The 22,202-nt window shown below is 33.6% G+C and overlaps 1 protein-coding gene across 5 annotated transcripts in view; it reads right to left on the minus strand.

The window, feature by feature from the left end:
* The window catches only part of LOC118200014 (neuroligin-4, Y-linked-like), a 986,473-nt gene that overhangs the window by 549,806 nt on the left and 414,465 nt on the right, over window positions 1-22,202 (minus strand). Inside the window, exon 1 of one of the 5 annotated variants that reach the window (XM_085809620.1) lies at window positions 13,705-13,990. The exons of the other annotated variants lie outside the window; for them this stretch is intronic. The gene's annotated coding sequence lies outside the window, so the exon portion shown is untranslated. Of the gene's footprint in view, window positions 1-13,704; window positions 13,991-22,202 lie in introns of those variants that run through there. 5 annotated transcript variants of the gene reach the window in all.

Consider the following 22,202-nt stretch of genomic DNA (forward strand, 5'->3'; position numbering starts at 1 on the left):
TTAAAATTTTTCAGGTTATTCATTTATTGGTTTTGCTAGCACAGTGTTAATTACATACTGGTCTAGCTGAAGGTAGTCTGATTCACTTTCTTTCTTTTCACCATCGACAGAACAGCTGGCCCACTGGGTTAAGTGCTTTTCAGCCTGTTGGCATCCCGTCGATGGAATTAAAAAATAAATACAGGAATAAATATAAATAAAGAGCTTAGTATTGTGTCCTCCAGGGATTGGCCACGAAACGAGGAACATTGAAATAAGGACCAAAACATGGAAAAAAGGTGCATGGTGGGGATTGCTGAGGCTAAGGGAACACTTTTCACTATCATCGTACATGTTAGGCATATAGTTATATTAAGGATGTACTATTATAATCAGGTACAGATGTAAAGATGATCAAATACATTACAAATTGTGAAATACATTAAATGAGTTCTGGATTAATCATAATATTAAATATAATTAAAAACAGCAAAACAAAGCAAAAACAACAAAAAAAAAGACGTTAAGTAAATTTATATATATATATATATTACGTTAAGAAATCACTGCAGGCTGTCAGCAATGCTTTTAGCAATGATAGTGCAGTCTCTAATGCGGCTGAGCGCATATTTATTCTTAATTGTGTTCTTGAACCATGCCGGCATATTGATTGCAGTTGGTCTTTTTAAACGTGAATTCCCTGTGTGTGAGCAGTCAAACAGATAGTGATCTGGGTCACCAGTACTGCCACAAATAGATTGGTCATTGTCTCTTAGGCGAAACCTGTGAAGATAGGACATATATGGGCCATGCCCTGTCAGATACTGTGTAAGGTGCGAAGAGCTTCTATTTAAATTGCGGTTAACCTTTGGTTGGAAATCATAGTCTTCTGCCCTGTGGTGCTTGTCTCCCAGTAGTTTTGCCACTGCTTCATTAGTTCACATTTGAGAGTAGTTTTCAGATATGAGTGCGGAAGGGGCACACCAATGCTACTCACGTGGGGTTCATTGCCTGCGCCTTTCGCAATCATAACTGCTGCTTCATTTCCTTTAATCCTAGTATGGGCTGGAACCCATTGTAGCTGGAGCCTCAGACTTGCAGGAATCGAAATTAATAGTTTGTGTATGTCTCTGACAATGGAATGTCTACTGCGGCCGCCCTGGATGGTCTGCAAGCTTGACATTGAGTCTGTGTAGATTACTTTATACCTGCCTTTGTTAGCAGTAAAGTCCAGAGCTGCCTTTAGGGCTGTAAGTTTTGCCTGAAACACCGAGTTACTGGGATGAAGCTTCTTAGCCCAGGAATGGATTATGTGGTCACCCTCCATTGCACACCAGGCACTGCCAGTTCCGAGTTCTTCTTTGGAGCCATCCGTATATACGGCTAAGGATTGTAATGCACTTGGAGGATTACAGTTTGCTTCTATATCGAAATCTGCAGGGTGGCAAGGAGAGTAGGCAATGTGATTCTCGTAGTCCGAGGATACAGAAGTCTTACTCCAAATAGTGACGTCTTGTTTTAGACGTCACTATTTGGAGTAAGACTTATGTATTATTGGGAGTAAGACCTGCTAACACTCTCGCTCTGTACTATCAAATGCAGGGGCGGAAGCCCAGCGAATACATTTAACGCAGTTGTAGGAGAGGTAAGGAATCCTCTGTAGATGCCCAGAAGAAATGGTCTTTGCGCGGAGTTCAATGCATGTTGCATGTTAATCGTGACAATGAAGCCCCATATAGAAACTCCATGAAGAGCTATGCGCTCAGCGACTGTGACATACCATATTTTGAGCATCTGCGTGGAGACACCCCAGTTAGCAGCAGCTGTTCTACGCATTGTATTAGACAATTTATGCAGTTTATGCTTTCTTTAAGATCCTTGATGTGAGGGAGCCAAGAGAATCTGTCGTCTATAATCGCATCCAAGTAGCAGAAATGTCTCACGAATTGTATGTTTCTGCCATGAAGGTTTATGCAAGGGGTACGCTCGTGCCTTTTTCCTGGGCTAATTAGCATTCCTTTTGTTTTTGCTCTTGAAATTGTGAGCTTATGCTCAGTGGCCCAGCAGACTATTTTGTCTAACGCTTTTTGGGAGTTTACCTCGTAACTTTTACAGCTGTGACCGTTTGAAATTAGCAAGAAGTCGTCAGCATACACTATTATTTCTGATGTTTCATCATCATTAAGCAGATTGAGCGCGGTGTCTGCTACCAGGTTCCACAGAAGTGGACCTAGGCAGGAGCCCTGCGGGCAGCCTTTCGTCACCTTTTGCATGTGGACTGCCTCCGTTCGTTGTAGCTTGAATTCGTCTTTCACTCAGGTAGCTGTAGATCAAATCAAATAAAGTTTTGGAACAACTGATATCTTTGAGACATTTCAAAACATCATGCCACCACAACGAATCGAAGGCACCTTGAATGTCTATGCTGATGACAACAGTATGCAGTTTATTCTGCAGTCTGATTCACTGTAAATATTAAAGTATATTTTTAAGTTTTATTACACTGTAGTTTCTTTTAAAGTATTGGTCATTTAAACGCTACTTAAGAAATACCGCTTTTGAAACAACGGAACGCCATTCAGAGTATATATAAAACAGAAGCACGTCAATATAAAATGTTAAATTAGGTTAAAAAGCAATCTTAGTTTGGCAATCAAATATAGAAAGAGAATCAATAATATCATGACACTGATAAAACAATTAAGTCCCATTAAATCCTTGTAAGAAAATAATGACAGCTTTTTTAACAATTCTAATATTATTTATAATCCTAGGCTTGTAAATTTAGACCTGTAAACAATTCAGTCATTTCGATTAATTGTGTATTGTCATTTTCAGTTAATGCAACACTCTATTGAATGACACAAGCTCTAGTACATGTGTTCCTTACAGCTAGAAGATTTTAACCACAGCACTATTTATTACGTTTCATATGTTTAAGTTAAGTGCAGCTTTGTCATGTATATCTAGATTTCGGTATTCTCAGATTTATAGATAATAATCGAAATTTTGTCTCTGTAATGTAAGCATAAGCTAAGCTTATGTTATTAGGTTTACATAATTAAATATTTTTCCTCTAAAGTTTTAAACAGTACAATTACAACGTTATTTAGCTTAGGAAAGATTGTGATAATTCTTTCTCTGCAGATATATTTTTTTAACTTTTAAATGGAAAAGCTTCTTGCTCATCTGCTGTATGTCTATAGGTCAGCATCTGTGATATCTAAAACGTCAGAGAACACTAGCCCTAGCTAACTTTAATCCTATACAACTAGCACAAGAATGTTCGGAGAATGTTCAGTGCAAGTGCTTCACAAACATGTCGGGAAAGTTCAAGCAGAATGTTTTATATCACGTCTATATGTCATAGCTCTAAGACGAACAATAACACTTCAAATACTTGTGTTTGTAACGCTTTCATGCAACGTGTCATTAACGTTCTAGTGTAACGTTTTTGGCACCTTTTACCTGAACGTTCTGAACTACGTCTATGTACTGCAGTTCAATAACGGATATTAGCACGTCAAAAGTAGTACTACTATCACTTTTCTATAACGTTCTATGAATGTTCTTCTAACGTTTTAACAGAACATTCTTTTACGTGTTGAATCACGTCAAGAAATTACAGTTCAATAACGGGAAGAACGTCAAAAAATGGTGTTACTAATACTTTTGTAAAATGTTCCTAGAACGTCCTATGGAAGTTCAGGTAACCTTTAAGCAGAATGTTTCTTTAACGTTCAAGCAAATCGTTCTGAATTATGTCTGTAAGATGCAGTTAATTAATGGACAATAGAACTTCAAATGTGGTACTAGTAACAATTTTATATAACGTTCCTAAAACGTTCTATGAAAGTTTCTATAATTTTCTAGCAGATCGGAATGAATATCGTCTATAGATAACACGTTTATAACGGGCAGCAGCACGTCAAATACTTGTACTGTTAACAGTTCTGTATAATATTCAAAGAACGTTCTGAATCACGTTTAACTACACTGTAAAAAAACTCTGTAAGGTTACTAAGAAAACTCAAGGAAACTGGGATGCCACGGACTATTTGAGTGATTAATAAGAGAGACATTCTAAGTAACGTTACAGAAGTTTGACATATAATGTTACGGGAAGTAACAGCGTAAGCGAAGTAAGCGAAACATAGTCTTTGTACGTGGATTACCAAAAGAGGTATCTGTAACGGTTACAGACGTTTAATCTGTAATGTTACAGGGAATAATTGTGTGAAAATAACTTAGGTTTCGTATGTGGAGTAGTAAAGGATGCATCTGTAAAGGTTACGGATGTTTGATCTGTAATGTTATAGGAAATAATACTGTAAGCAGAACGTATTTTTCAATGTGAATTAGCAAAATATGTATTTGTAGATTACTGACATTTTTGGTTGTAAGGTTATAGCAAGTGATTATGTAAGCAGAACGTGTATTTCGTACATGAAATATCAAAATATATATATGTAAAAGTTGCAGATATTTTGCTTAAGATAATTTAAGATTCTTCCAAGTAATTACATATGTAGAACATTTATTCTTAAGTGAAATACACAAATGTTACAAATATTTTAATCTTAATATTACTACAAATATATATGCATGTGCACAGATGTTTTGCCTGTATAACGGAATACTACTGATTGTAATGAAATACGTTGCATTGTATTTTTCAGTAAAGAAAAAGTGTGCAATTTTAGCCATTATTCAGTTGCTTTAAGGAATAATGACATTAGACTCTAAATGAAATAACGCATTTTCTTTCAAAATATTCCCAACATTATGTTAAAAAAATTCATATTGATATGCTTTTTTACATCTACCTAATTTTCCGTTATTGAATTTTAAAATACAAGATATCTGAAAAAGATATGTTCATCATGGAATATCAGGATAAAAACAATATACCATGCGTAAAGCTTTTATGCAATAAATTAGTAACTTTCTTCAATTTCCTCCGTCTCAAACAGCGTAATCTAAGCTCAGAGTGCAGTTGCATTTGATTACAGTAAGCATATTTTAATTTTGAAACTAGGAACCCTTTTTCTGTATACCCTGCATATTTTGTAACATATAAAATTACGCAACCTTTATCTATAAAACGGTATTATGTAACTTTTAACAAAGTTGACACTTTAAGGGAACTGTGCAAATTCAGCAGTTCTTGTTTTTCGTACTTATTTTAAGTATCTTAAGTGTTTTCACTTACAAATTTGAAGGCATTGCGCATTTCAAAAATTAACTCATAACACAGCTGGAAATTTTTTACTGGTTTTAAAGGAAAAATGAGAGATAAGGTTTACTAAAAATAGCAGACAAACGCATTTTTTCATGCTTAATTATGCCCACCAGCGGCCGAGCGGTAAAGTCGCTGAACACTGGTAGTTCGGTCCGAGGTTCGAATCCCGCGAACGGGCTGGCTGCATGGGCGTTTTCGTGGTTTTCCCCGTGTTTAACGTGTATACGAGCCAGTTTCCCTTAGAAAGTCCTCCACGAAGGCATCCCTCCTCTTAGGCAGATAGCCCTCGAGGCTTTGCCATAATGACACACACACACACACATGCTTAATTACTGAAATAAATTATTACTCTTTTTCTCTTTGATGTTCTTAACATCCAACGTAAAATTGTATTGATTATTTGAAGTACTAAACTATAGTTTCCCGGTACTATCATATGTAGCTGAATAAACAAGTTTTAGATTATGGAACCTTTCAAGATTTTTTAAGACTGCGAAATTAATCAAATAATTCTAATGCAAATTACGCTCTTTGAAAAAGACTACTTCAGTCAAACTTCAAGCAAGTAAAGCATGAAATGCAATTCAAATTCTGCCAGAAATGTTTCAATTCTCTTCTCTTCGTCACAGTTTTCAGCTTGAGAACTGAACAAATTCTTATTTTATCAGAGCGCTTCACATTTTGTAATTTGGAAAGCTGTCATTAAACTAGCATAAACAAATACATGAAATCGAAATATATTCAGATTTTAAACCGAAAGGAGGTTGTGATTCTGTGACTCGAGAAACGCTGTCTTCATTATTTCCTGAAAATGCCACTTTCTATTCATTTTAACGCTGCAGAACGAAGCATTATGAAGCAAATTTTTAATTAGGTACTCGAGCCAAAGCGAGCTTAGTGCATTTCAATGACACTTCCTGCAGCTGTTCATTATACGAAAGTTGTGGATTTAATCCTAGATATCGTGGGCTTAGTTCTGAAAACCCATTTTACAAGATGACTTATAGCCTTAAAATCTAAACCAGTAATACGCGAGGAAACAAAACGCCTTTAATGAGCAGGTAATAGACCGTTCATGCATGATTTGCCTTGGCTTTGATTAGATTATAAACTCATTACACATCCTGATAAAATTAATTCATAATTTTTCCACAAAATAAGATATTTCAGTTTATTTGCCTGATTTCGTTGCTGCAAAACTTCTTACTTTTATGACTGCTATAAAGTAATGTGATATACACAGCATTTTCTAAATGCCTTAACACTTTTGCATCAGTAAAGACCAAAATTTGTTTCACTCAACCATCTGAAACGCCCGTATATATTTATTTTGGTTTGAATGGATTTCCTTCCCCCATTCCAAATAGAATGCTACGGCTCTAACAATACCCTACTTAAGTAAAGCGACAACTTCTCTCTCAAGATTTTCATACGCTTTCATTACTGTGTGCCGTTTTTCCTTAGGACAGGATTACAACTTCGGGCATCAATAGATAAAGACAGACGCTAAATAAAGGAGAAGGATGGTGCATTCAAATAACTGAACTACTTTTAGTCACTTGAAAAGAATGATTGGCATGTCATTTATTAACTCCCAAAAGCAATGAGTCATGCACTAACGTGATGGGGGAAAGCACCAGGTAGAAAGTGATTCAGACGTTCGGGCGACATGCCGATGACTGAATGGTCGTGTTTTGGGGTAACATCGTTGCGAAAGATTTAATTTTCGGGAACAGTCATTTAATTCTTTAAAAAATATATAAAATCATGGTAGAACATTAAAGATTCTTCAGGAGAAAATCATATGGATAATAAATATCTCATTTTAGATATAAGATAAACCCTTTTATGAGGAAAACTTAGCAAATGCTTTTTGAATATTGCACACTAGTTTTGCAGACAAACTAGTTTGAAGATAAACTCTATTTACCAAACACTAGTGTGGACTAGTTTTGCAGATAATATCTATTTACCAAAGACTGCGAACTCAACATTTTCGAGTAAATCAAAGTGAAAAAATTCTGAGCCGTAAATTGAAGAAATTTTAGGCTAAGTAATTTGCATGTTACGGCAGCATATTTCCCTTGAGACAAGGAGGAAAGAACGCGAATGTAGCTATAAACAAATCAAGCCTTATTTATATGAGCTGCACTTTCTTTCAAATTTAAGATATTCCAGATTGTATTTGCGAAAGATATAAGCGCATAATTTTATCTTGTAACACAGCGCTTTATTAATGTGTTAATACGGTATTATAACTTTTGAATTAGTGCAAATGAAATACGGTACTTATATATGTTTATGCTTAAATGTTTAATTACAGATACAAAAATTATAATTCACTGTCGATGCAACATCACTTGAGTCATGCCAAAAATACTTTGAATAAGAAATTTCACTGCATCCCGTCCTCTTAATTCCTTTGAAAGTACAATAATTTTCCAATGAATATGAAGAAATTTCTTGAAAAAGCATACTCAGTAACTTGTTAGGAATATGAGGCCTTAACATTTATTTTTGGTTAAAAGGGTTTAGATTATTTTAATTTTAATTGTAAGACTTCATTCAAACCTTTATGGTTAAAACCAGTCATTGCCTTTGCTTTTCTTTCGCATTTCAGCTAATATACTTGAACTAATATACAATGATTTCAACCTGTTTGCTTACTTCCATATACTGATCAATTTATCTTGCTTATTTCAGATTACTCAGTAAATAATATGCACAGACAAAGATACAAGACAGTTATAATTACAAGTTTAAATTATCATTGTTCAAGAGATTTATTTAGAGCTTTGATGTCAAATACTATTTAGAGCTTTGATGTCACTACTAGAATATATTAATATTTCATTTATCTTTAGAAAATAACATTTTTACACTCAATGCTAAAATTGTATCTAAAACTGTGCTGTCTTATATTAGGAATGACGAAGAGAAAAAATGTGTATGCCGTGGCGCTCTTACAAGGTCAAAGGGAAACATCTGTTCCCTTCTGGCTTTCCACAACGTGAAAGAGATGCCAAATATTTCCCTATCTGCATGCGGCGCATTTATCGCATCAAGTGGAAATACATCCTTTAACATTAAATTTGGCACAAGTTTATTAACCTTAACAAAATGTTTACCTGAAACACTGTATACAGTAACATTTTGATTAATTTCAAGAATTGATTTGTTTTGTTAACTCTACCGCTCATTGTTACGCAAAGTCGAACTATGCTGTAAAAGAAAACGATAATATAATTGATCCGTTGTAGAGTCATTAGGTTATTTTTGAAGCAGGAGAGATGAAAAATGTGCATTGTTCTCACAGGACACGAACCTAGACCTCTTGAATACGCGTCGAGTATGCTACCCTTACACCACGAAGGCATGCTGGAAGGGTTCCCCTTTTTAACAGTCACTGGGGATTAGGAAACCCAGTCGCTAAACCCTGGTGGTGAGAAATTATTGTCCACCATCTTTTAGTTCGGGTGCCGAGTGTGCTGCCGGTACACAATGAAGGCATGCTGGAGGGAGGGAGAAAATACCAAATTTGTTTAATTTTTATTTAATATTATTTATCTATTATGTAATTTATTTTGCCTTCGTTTAATCTTATCCAAGTTTCAAAATGTATATCTAAATATAAAACTTCTCAAATGGTATAACTTTAAAGTTAGATTTATTCTCTACATTTCAATACTCCCATTCCATGAAGTTCACTCCGTGGCGAGTTTCACGCGCTCGCTTGTTCGATTCATAGAATAGGGGGTTTACTATTTTTTCCTTACAAAACTGAATGTTGAAAACCACAAAATTTTCGTTTCAATAGTCATGAAACGCATTTACTCCCATAAGAATTTTACTTTCTTACAAACCAAGTAATCCTCTTTGAAATCAATTTTCCGAAATATATTGAGTATTTAACCCAAGAAATAGATTCTGAGAATAAAATGGACAATGTTTTACAGAAAAATCTGTTACTAATAAAATCTTAGGCATAATTTAATGTTCTTATAAGAAGCCCTACAATTGGTTGATTCGCTGTTAGTGCTTTTTCTAGCGATTGAAGGCTAAATAGTGTTTACTCCATCAACATTTTAAATATGAATTAATTTCATTTATGAAATATACCACAAAAGTACCTTTCAATCCATACATTTCAAAAGCAATCCCACTTCCTTCTTTGAATAGGTGAAAGAAATCGAAAGAAAAGTTTAGATTTCAGGAACATGACAGACAGCTTCTCCAGAAGAACGTGTAATAATTATATGTATGAAATTTATTATAAAAATAGTTCTTTAAAAAAGCCTTCTTTTGAAATTAAAATAACGAGTAATGAGATATAATCAAAATAAATATTTACCCAATTAAGACACAATAACACGCCAAACAAATACTAATTCAGAAATGCTTACCTATAAAGCAACTATCTCCTCTCTGAAATTTAAATAGGCAATGTCTTTCTTCTTTATCCAACACAATGCAATGATTTAGATCTCTATAAAATACTCAAAGAGTATTGAAGGGATTACCTTAATTTTCTAATAGTTATTTTTAATTTTGAAACCCTATAAGGTATTTCTTCCACCTTCTTAGCGTGCCTTTGTGGCATAGTGGTCTGCATGCTGGGCGCATATTCCAGAGGTCCGCGGTTCGATTCCCGGCGAAGGCGTTGCTCATTTTTCATATCTTCTGCTTCCAAAATACCTAATGTCGCTACAATGGCGCCCGAACTAAAAACGGGTGGTGGATGATGATTCTCCCCATCCAGGATTTGTCGATTGTGTCCCTAAAACCCCAGTCGCCCTTTAAAAGGGGGAGTATATAAGGTATTTCTCCCGCCCTCTTAGCGTGCCTTCGTGGTGTAGTAGTCTGCACGCTGGGCACGTATTCCAGAGGTCCGCGGTTCGATTCATCTTTCCTGCTTTCAAACATTACCTAATGTCTCTACAACCCTTTTCTTTAAATTCTTGTTTCGCACCTACAATTCCCTACCACAATGAATTTTTAGTGTCCTGTTTTTTTTTTAAATGAGGTCGAACCAGTACTTAATGGGAAGTTTAGTCACTCCCGTAAAACAGATCAGAAGTTTTCAGTACAGAGTGTTCTGCCTTCGGGCCACGTCATTGTTTTAAGCCTATCTTACTACGTTCAGACGTAGTCTTACGTACCTGTTAGTATTCGCCGGTTAGGTTTAATTACGGGCCAACTCGGTTCGTTATTTCTGTACAGCTTCGGGTAATTTTTAGTTAGCTAGAATTAAATTAGTTCCTTATTTTCTATCTTAAGCTCAAGAGGAGGCTTTCCTGTAAGCCTGAGAGCCTGTAAGTCTGTCAAATGTTTCTTTGAGTGAATAAAAGGGTATTTTAACCCTTCTTTGGACTTAGCTTTATAGTTGTAAGAAGACCAGCGAATATTTGCTAGACTCTTCCCTAAGGTTCTATTAGCCAAGGACACGTAAATTAACTAGGATTTTATAGTCTGAATTACTAAGCACTATTCACGTTGAAATCTTTTTCAAATACCAATATATAATTAAATGAACAAGATAAGCTTATAAAGATACACTAATCACCTCATCACGTTATAGGAAGCCTATTATTTGTGAAGCTTCGGTAGGACGCAAACAAAAGCTGAAAAAAGAAGCTCGTGGTTCTACGGGTACAATCCAAATATCTTCAAATAAAGCAAGAATCTAAATAGTATAAATTTGATACTGAGAATTCAGTTCATTTATGTTCTGTATTTCTTAGTGTACTGTATTCCAAGAAATGTTTTTTCGTAGGAGTTACAAAGGTTTTAAAAAGAGGTGATCGGACTCATGGTAATGCAACAGAAATAATAAGAAAACACTAAATAACAATACTACTGAATTCTTTCTACTTAATAGCATCAGCTAGCTAAATTCTTTCCTTGTTTAAAGCAGAAATAAATAGATATATAGTTATTATTTTTAAGTGTTATTAAAACTTCTCCTGAAAATATATAAACCTCCGAAGATAAAAAATGAAAGTGCACTGAAATATTTATTTTAATATTGCAAATAATAATTTCAGATAATGATTAATGAAAAAAATTAACCCTGTACTCTTCTAGTATATTGATTTTATTACATTTAAGCACTTTAATTAAAATCCTACGTACGTTTTTGCCTTTACCGTAAGACGTTGGTTTGTGTGATATCTATTTAACGATAGTATTGTTACGAAATGTACAGGCGCGGTAAGATGGCTTCCCCGAAAAGCAGTTTTAGGATTGCCATAAATTACCAAGGAAGGCAGGGTTGCCATATTTGGCGAAAAATCGCACATTTGGTGACAAAATCGGCGATATGCCATGGACGGATGGAGAACCTTCTGGAACGAATTCTTACCAGAATGTTCTCGAACACAAGCCGAAAGCTATCTAAACCCTGCTGGTCCGCAGTCAGTTAGTGTGCCTCGTTGAGAGGGCGAGTCAGAGTGCTTCGTCTAGTGAGAGATAGTTAGTCTCGAGTTAGTCAGTCCGTACAGAGTCGATCGAGTTGACAGCCGGGAAGCGAGTGCCGAGTGGGTCGTCGAGTGGTCTCGAGTGGGTCTCTTAGTGTATCGCGGTTAGTACATCGTCGAGAGAGCGTGTTGAGCTCCGAGAACGACTGAAACGAAGAGTCGTGAGCTGTGCTCTGTGTGTCGTCGAGTGCATCGCGAGTTGTAGCGTGGAGAGTTTCGAGAGTACGTGGATTTCCGAGAACAACCGAGCAGAGTCGGGAGCTGTACTCTGATGCTTTTCAGTGAAGCTGTTATGAGATATCAGGCTGGGATTCTACAGCAGGATTCTTATCATGAGATATCCATATTAGTTAAACGATTTACTGTGCCAAGCATTGATGAGTTTTTCAGATTTATCTTCTGTATGAACTACACTTGGGATAGCAAGATGAGAAACAATTTCTGAGATTTATTTAAATCCAATAATTTCCAGAAAACTAACACTCTATCATGTAAAGAGATTTTAAATGGATTCTAAACCGAGAAGTTGATAAAGTAATTACTTGTCACTGAGAACTTTCTAAATGTAACTCAGCCGGAGGCAAATCTCTGACTTCCTAATGATAAAGGAGATACCAACATCTTGCTTCACTTACTACAAGATAAGCCAATCTTCTCTAGAGAAAGAAGCACAAGCTTACTAGTTACACATAAGATAAGTTTCTAAAGTGCAGTCAAATAATGGTCTGTGTAGTCGAATAGAGTGGGAATTTTATTTCCTTTAACACTTAAAAATTTTGCACTTGCGTACATTCTCATGCCTAAGACTTTAATGCTTGAAGAATAAATAACGTTACACATTGTCATTTTCTTTAGGAAGGCTCCTGTTTAACCGAACTAACTTGTTATTTGTAAACATTCTAGTAAATAAAATTAGCAGTAACTTTGTCTATTTAAAACATCAATGTCTTTTAAATAGGATAGAGAATGTCTCTGTAAAAAATTTGATTTGGTAAATACTATTAATAATTCTCCAAGTGTTTGAGGTTTGGTCTTGAAATTTGACAGCTCCCCAAAATGTCTTGACTAAGTGATGTTTTCTTGATTATAATTCTAAAATGATCTTTTTACTTTGTACCTTGATTCCTTTTCTTTCCAATAAATATCCAATACGAAGGTGTCCGCCTAAAACATTGGGGCAAACCACATCGCGGATGAAAACATCGTGGCAGAAATAATGAATGTTTTATTATTAAGCGAGCATGAATTCAGAAACTTCAATTCAGTCCTTTACAATTTTTATCAAATTAGCTACGCCTTGAATAGAGCTCAAAGAAATTGAGATTTAGGGCATATACTCAGAAGGTCATTTGTGGAATGCGAAATGAATTAATTTTATTCGCTTTTGTTCGAAGCGAAAGCAAAACTTTTCCTAACATTTAAGTATTAAATTAAGTATTTAACTATTAAAAAAATTTAAAATATTTAGAAAGCGAAGGTGAAAGCACTGAAAGCCCTAAATTTTACTCACTTTATTAAATTGTTCTTCAAATAATGTACTATATATAGTGTATATTACTACATTGAAATACTGAAAAGATTACATGAAAAAATTAGGGAAAAAAGGCCACAGTTGTGGAGTGATGGATGGCGTTTGCACCAGGACAGTGCATCCGCTCACACGGCTCTATCTGTCAAACAGTTTCTGACCAGCAAAAACATTACTGTGATGGGGCACCCTTCTTATTCACTTGATTTGGCTCCATGTGATATAAATGCAACTAAGAAAACTCCACGAAGGTAAAGAATTAATCTAATGAGTGATTTAGTACCAAACTATAAGTCTTTTAAACAAGTAATAAGACGAATGTTTCGAGTACTTAAAGGTTATCATTTTACTCAGAAAACCTTTTGCTAAGAAAAAATTAAATATTTCTTAAAAAATGTTTGGATGAGTAGATATAACAAAAAAAAAAAAAAAAGAAAAAGAAAAAGAACCTGAAAAAATTACGAACTAGTAAAACTTACAATTGTGGTAAACGTCGCTTTTCAAAATGGCCGAAAAATTCAAACTGAAAAGCACAAGAACATTATGGTTGCCAAATTATATGTTTGAACTCTGCTTGGTAGATGATTGATTTCTTGATGAAAGAAGATATATCATTAGCAAATGTACATGATCTGCAATTTATAATGAAGCTGCACTTTTCTTTGTCCCCGTTGAAATGTGGACTGTTACTTTAGAAGAGAAACAGCACTGATGATGATGCTATACCACAGAACAATAAGAGGTATTTATTATGCTATGTTTCACCAAACTGCGATAAGGCATAAAGAAACCCGCTGTCGTAAACTCAGAAGAAAAATATTTTGTTGCATGACAATCAAGCACATATAAGTTTGCTAGACTACTATCAAGGGCAATGTGGGTTTTAACTTCTTCTCCTTCCTTATCGCTATTCACGAACTTTGGTCTCTGAATTTTCTCTGCAGCACTTGCTTAATCCACGTTACACTGATGATAGTGACGTGAAAGGTACCTTCCACGTCAGGACTATGCAAAGCACTTTTTTCTGCCAACTGATATAAGTATATTGATGTCGAATGAAAGTATAGAGGAGATTTTTAAGTCATTTTGGACATTTAAATTATTTAAAGGTGTTAGTCTGAAACGTTACTAAATTTTTCGTGTACTTTTTTTTTTCTTTTATTGGAGTATCAATTTTTAGGTGAAGGTTCTGAGACAAGAATATGATTGCTTCTGAATTGAGCTATATAGCCATAGTTAAATTATGGCTTCCTTATGAAGTATAATGATCTAAACAATGATACATATGATACAGGTACAAAAATAAATATTTCGTAGTTATAAATTGCATATAGAGTTTTAAACACGTGTTTCACAATCGTCAGTTTCTGTAATTATACAGTTTTTATAATTAAACGTAGTACGTCCAAAGCAAAAAAAAAAAAAAAAGAAATTGCATTTAGGGTTTAGAGTAAAAAATGCAATACATCACTTTCGTGTGTTGCGCATAAGATTAACCTTACTCTAGGTACCAAGGGAAAATCTATAAAACTGCGTTGCTTATCATGATATATTGTATCGTCCACAATGGGTATGGATAAGATTATTACTTACGAGAGGACCATAAGGCAAGATAGATTATTATGACATGACCGATACAGTAGATAAGTAAGATAAATAATTGTAGCTTGTTTAGCACGGTGAGGATCAAAGATCATAGATAATACCAGTGCATTATGTTTGTTATCCTCTCACGGGAGAAGTAAGTATTACCGGTGAATATAAATTCCGCAGTTGGAGAGCGTAGTTATATGTCATGCATATTCCTAATAAAGCATCTATACTGAATTCCTAGTTAAATGTGTTACTAAACTGCAAACACTATACCTTTATCGAATAAAAGAAACTACTCACTGAAATTAAATAATTCCTTTTTTTAGCGTAAAACTGAAATGTGCTTTAAAAACTGGGCTAAACTATTCAAGACTGTAAAATGAGTAATATCATGTAAATGAGGTAAGTTGAAGAAAAAGTACTAATATTTAAAAAGCGCATAAAATTTCACATTCTACAGGATTTCCATTGGAAAATATGATAGATCCTCATCAATACGGAAATACATTCGTTCTCAAATGCAAAACTTGTTATTTCAGCTACAGCTGATATAAGCAGGACAGCATTCTAACGCAGCTTTAATCCTTCTTCTAATAAGGCTTCTGGAATAATATTTTTATCGTGGAACGCGAACAGTGTATTCTGGCGTATGAATTTCATGCGTTAGCATTACCATCTCAAAGTTTATTTAAATAATCCTTGATTTGTTGCATGCATTTCAATTCTCTTTACAGTTATTCCCATAATATTGCACCTATATCAATAATTTTTGAAACGCTACGCAGATAAAACTTCGAAAGTGATTACTTATAGCAAGTTTCATTTAACCTACGCGTCGTTGTTTTCCAGCATTTAAGTGTTCGTTTTTTGAATTATTGGAAAATAATCTGGGAATAGTACTCAGAAACAAAAGGCATTACACATTCAGTGAATACCTGTGTGCATATATCGATCGAAAACTCAGAATGCTTAAATGGACTTTATATTAACTAAAAGTGCTTTATATTTATTAAAGAGACCAAGAAAACATATATTCGAAATCTCAATAATAACAGCAATGAAATTTTAAAAATTCATATTAAAATTATTTTAAATTAAGTTCTAAAATAATGCATGGACATTTACTTTAACTGTTTAATTGCAAAGATGCGAAATGTACTAAAGAGCAACATTACGAGTTATCTGAACTTCACTGCAAACTTCCACTCAGTGTCCCACATTTAGTGTGACATATTTTATCTTCAGTGAGGTGATCGAAGTTATCGTAAAATGAAAATCCATGCATTCTATTACGCATTTCAAAATTATTTTACTCACGTTAGTTATGTACCTCCTAAAATATTTTACGCCCCATATTTTTTCATTTTATTCATCACATAATTTAAAATATATTTTAATTACATGCATAAAATATTACATGTCATAATGGATTTATTCTTTTTAACAACATTTCTTATATGTTTTTTCTTTTACTCTAATTTTTATACCTATACATATAAACCTTAATCTATGTTACGGGGAAATCTTGTTCCAAATTCATTTCTCTCTAATTGGCGGTAATAAAAAGTTAATGCATTAAATAGAAACCACTCTTTATCACTGGACTCGTCTTTCGGAAGTAATAAAAAGTGTCCATGTCTGAGATAGTCGATAAAACTTGGCAGAAGAATATATTCTTATTTTTATGAGCAGCAAAGCATTTTCACTAACAAGCTTCCAGTTATAGACAGTTCTTGTGGTTTGTTATTACTTTCAAAGAATAAATATTTGACTTTTGAGCATAAATAAACACTATTATTACAAAAGAACATGTTCTCAGAAATACATAGCTGAAATACATATATATATTTTAATTCTTAAAGCAACTTTTGGAGAGCCATTTACTTAATATTGATACTGTTGCGTGCGTACGGGTTCGTAATAGATTGACTGCACACAGAACCGATGATAGCTTGATAAAATTTATTTTCAAAAAAAAAAAAAAAAAAAAACACCACTTCGTAGTTTTGGAACTTTCCGCAAAAATATTCTTACAGCTCTTCACAGGTGACGGAGGACCACAGAATACAATCAGTAGTTACAATTCAAACTACTGTAGACGTTAAACACAACGTAATGGAAAGCACATCTAAAGAACGAGCCCACCAGCGGCCGAGCGGTAAAGTCGCTGAACACTGGTAGTTCGGTCTGAGGTTCGAATCCCGCGAACGGGCTGGCTGCATGGGTGTTTTCGTGGTTTTCCCCATGTGTAACGTGTATACGAGCCAGTTTCCCTTAGAAAGTCCTCCACGAAGGCATCCCGTCCCTTAGGCAGATAGCCCTAGTGTGCTTTGCCGTAATTAAATACACCAATACACCAACGCCATCTAAAGAACGAAACTAATACTGATATCGCAATACTCCGAATTCAGCTCTGAGATAGCAACTAAGAGCAGATCGTTTCTATGGTCTTGTATAGTTTCACGAGGCGCTAAAAATCTCTAGTACTTCTCGAAATCACCGAAATGCATATGAGAGCATAGGGTTACAGCTACTTATAGCCTCAATTACAGTTAGTCATTTACAATAGCCATTATAGTTAGTTATACAGAGACCGGATCTAAATGTCACCAAATGGTCACCAAGTTTGGTGACATTTGGCAACTTCTCGCCATATTTGGTAACAAAAACTAGTCGCCAAAACCGTCAGCAGCTTGGCGATATCTCGCTAGCTTAGCGAGATAACCATTTACCCAGTGTTAAATAGGCTTGCCCTTGTATTCTAACAATACTGTATAGCCTATCCTTAACTTATAAATCTGTACTTCAAACCGAGCAAATCTAAACCTATGGTATTTCTAAACAGTAGTTATGCAAGTACTTACATAATAGTAGTACATATATTAACAAACAGTAGTAATAGTAACAAATAGTAACTATCAGTAGTAAAAGAGTGAATAAAAGAAACATATGTTCATCTGCTATTATAAATATAGGCATTGCAATTAATATTTAATAACTTTTTTGAAACATTACTACAGATTCATATTTAATAACTGTTTTTGAAACATTACTAAAAATTCATATTTAATAACGGTTTTTGAAATATTAGTACAAATTCAGATACCATTAGAAAAAATCACGAAATAAATCACGCAAAACCTACATGTGAATTAAATTGTTTCCATTTCTACCACGCGTTTGCAGTAAAATACATTTTGTAATCAAGATGAAATTTCATATGCATTATTACATTTTTGTCTGCTAAATATCTTTCTCAATAACTTTTCATTTGGGTTGCTGTGCACAGTATATGACAAATATATCGTAATAAATGCAGAATGTTTTGCGTAAGTCATAATATTCTTTCTGTTACTGTGTTCAAACGAAGGATTGTATTTCTTCAGTTGCCGAATCAGTTATTCCTTAGCTTTATTCAATGATTTTCTTTTTTTACAATATTCTGTCCATAATACATGCACTCTATACAAATCTCATCATTTTCGCCGTAAATACGATTTTTTCCATTACATTTCTCTAACTTCAAAGTTCATATTAAACTAACTGATGCGAACGATAACAATGTCGATACAATCGCTGAAATAAAGAAAAAACTGTCTTCGATTCTTTGTATTTTAGATTGATTTATTCATTTGTCTGAAATGTATTGAATATAAGGTATTCTTGAATGATAGCTATAAAGACTTTTGATTCATTTGACATGAATATGCCCTTCAGATATTTTACAGCAATGTTCTTCTTTTGAAAGTGGAAAAGTATTATATGTCTTTCTGACTTTTGAATTTGGTTTAACTGCGTACAACATATTTAGTTGTTCCATCTGGACAACAATTACGCTCTTCATTTTAAAAGGGAAGTGAAGTAATCAAAGAAGGAATATTTATTATTTCCTTTAAACTGCTTCTTTTGGAGAGATTATTTTGGCTACGAGAAAGGAAATTATTGAAGATGTAATATTTTGTTACTAGCAGTTTAGAATAAGGATATTGAAAAAAATAAATAAATAAAAAATAAAAAAGGCCGCTGTTGAAAATTATTTCGTTTCTTCAAACTATCGATTTAAATTATAAATGAAAAGAAACAAGTTAGTAGTTTGAAGATTTCTACTATTAGTTTGCACTTCACATTGCTTATACGACTAAATTCTGTTTCATTGTTTTCCAGGGGCTTTTATAATATACTCAATAATTTATAGTACTAAAGGAAAGAATGCATATGCCTATGTATTTGTGTGCAGATGTATGTAGCGTAGATCAATATTCAGAAACAGTAAAAAACCAAAAGCTACAAATTTTGATGCTGAAATTTATGTGATGGGTTCATATGCAATTCCAAGCGATGTTTCATAATTGAGTAAAATGTTTTTCTTTAATGTTAAAATGTTACAATCTGAAGTTTTTGAATGTATCGTCACTTCACGATCGAATAAGTTGCTGCATAACTTATGTCCTTTCAGTACAGTATAGACGAAAATCATTCTTTTAAATGATGCTTATTCCAACATTTTCCCGATAATATTTCTTCACAAACTTTGTTTTTAATAGCTTTAAATTTCCTCACTATAAAATATAGGCCGCATACCGCCTTGAAATTTTTCCAGATTATGAACAAACCCTGCGTCACAAAATTAATAAAAATCTGTATTTTTTAACTATTACGTCTTTACATTACGCCTTTATTGCAGAAGTATGTTTTATACTTGACTATCATATGACGTTGCATGAAAACTCCCTTTCGAAATGAATTCGCGCGATATTCAGCATATAACGCCTGCTATTCTCCCCCACCCCTTTTAAGAATACGCTAATCCAACAGTTATTTTTAAACATGGCACACAATTTGTGATAAGTAAATTATTTGAAGACCTCCACACATTTCGTGTCAGATTAGATATTAACATTAATCCAGTTCTGCAATTTGTTTCTGCTTTTTTGACAATTTTTCTTAAGTTCGTGCCCTCTTTTTGCAAGTATTTTAAATTCTTTTATCTTTGGTTTAGCAAACTTTTGTTACTTTACACATTTTATAAGTGTTGCGCATGATATATTTCTCTTGATTCTATATTAGTTGTGTTGTTCTACATAATAATACATTGTTTTTTCCTTCTTTACAGATTTCTTATTCAATGTTTATTTATATCTATGAGTAGTTTTTTATTATCATAAGGAATTATTTGCAACTTATTAGTATATACAGCGCAATTTTCTCTTTTTATGGTATTTCCTGCATTTACTGATTATTTTGCTCTGTTAATTTCATTTGTTTTCCCTCGCTATATCTTTTATTTACAGTTTAACATGTGTATGAACAATATTTTAACAGCAGGAATAGTGTAAGTCTCATTTGTAGTTATATTAGTTTCGTACGGATATGAAGCGTAGCTCATAACTATAGTTTTGTTTCTATAATGTGGAAAGTGCTAAGGGAAGAATTCGACGATTTAAGTCTTCATGGCGGAATAAGAAAGAAGTGAAATACAAAAGTATACTTAATGAGACCTGCCGGACCTGCTTTGCGTTTTACTGCTAAATTTAAAGGAGATTTAAATTTTATACTCCGTGAAATGCATATTACGTATGATGTGTCATTTCTGAAAATTACATTGCTCATAAATATACAGATATATCTACGTGTGATTATTTGATTTTCTCTCTCATTTATTTTCCTCTATACATGTTACTAAAACATTCAGAAATACTGTAAAAGATCTTAAAGGCGATGTTTCAAAATTCGTAGCCACAAACTAGTATCAAAGGCATAGTAGCAGGACCCAATTTCTATCATAATGTTTCTTCCCTCTCAGATCCTGCTTGTGTACTATATTCTGACTCAGCTTCGTTAAAGCCTCTTAATTCGCTGCTTTTGCTCAATGTTTTTTATTAAAGAAAGAAAATACGCATCTCGCCAGAGCTCGAAGCTAGCGACACGAAAGCTTAAACCTCTTTGAATTATTTTTACTAATAATTTAATATTCAAATATGATATCACTCACTATTTAATGATTGTTTGCTTAGTATAACCATTTTCATATCCCTATTTTATAAAATATTGCATTTTTAAACACGGCAGCAAAACAGTCAAATAAAAGAACTCTTCTAACTCAGAGCTATATAAGAGTGTTCATTTTCATTATTCTACCCATCGAATAACTTGCCGCACGAGCGTAAGATAAAAGCCATATTAAATTCTAATTTAAATTCGAAAAAAATTTTCTCACAATTATAATAGTAGACATAATTTAATGCAAACAAAAAGACGTTAATCTAAATATATTATCATCATAATATTTTTCCTTCGTTCCTGTTACGTTTAATTAACATGTTCTACTGAAGGTAATATATATAGTAGTAATATGATTAAATATTTTAAATCTTCCCACCGATTCCACTCATGAATGAGCCTGAAAGAGCTTTAATAAAATTACGCTACTAAATCTTCTTTAAATGTTAAAGTATATTTATACATCAAAATGATAATGATAATTAGAAAAGGTAAAAACTTTCCAGCTGGAAGTTACAAAAATCATTAAAGAAGCATTTTTTCATAAACACCGTTGAATCCAGAGACCATGAATTACTTAAAAATTGCTCTGCTGATGAGGAAGCAGAAAAAATTAAATCGGTAAAAATCAGGCAAATTCTCTTGGCTTGGAATATCCTTCGAATGGAGGTATCTTAATGACTAAAAGCTAATACATAAAATACAAGAAAAATTATCCTGTTAGATATCCCACAGGGATGTTAAAATCGATATTTCTATTTAATTACTTTTTCAGAGGTTAAGCCTAATGAAATGGCGAAATGTGTAAAGAATTTTTTCATGCGGAAGAATTTCGGAACGAGAACTGAAGGATCTTATCAGTTACTTGAATGATTTTTAAAAGTGAAGATGAAAAAGTATTGTTAAATGACTAGCCAAATGTTATGTCTGAGTTTTTACAACTTTAGAAGGAAGTTATTTTAAGCTCAATACGATACCTATTAATATTTTGATAAGTCTAGCAGTCTAGCTATGGAAGCTAACATTTAACTGTAGATAACGCATTTTGGATGTCTTTAAATTAGGCATTCTTTTAAGAATGAGTAAGGAGGTCCATCGATGTTGACAGTTGGCTTTTCATTCATGTAATTTCATTTTCTCTGAAAAAAAATTAATATGAGTTTTATAACTCGTTGCATTTCCAAGAAGCATTTTAGAAACTACGTATGTGGTGCATTTAACAACTATTCTTCTCTTTTCAACTGAAGGAAGGAAAGACATTACTCAAACATTTTAGAGATTTTTCTTCCTTTATAACAGAGCAAATACAGAGAGATATTTAAAACACGTTTGAATTGTAGTATGAAAGTCTCAGGAAAAGCACGGCGTAGCTTTTAAAATCACG

Source organism: Stegodyphus dumicola, chromosome X2 (assembly GCF_044657685.1).
Source record: "Stegodyphus dumicola isolate Sdum_Otavi_A_Nest chromosome X2, ASM4465768v1".
NCBI lineage: Eukaryota > Metazoa > Arthropoda > Arachnida > Araneae > Eresidae > Stegodyphus > Stegodyphus dumicola.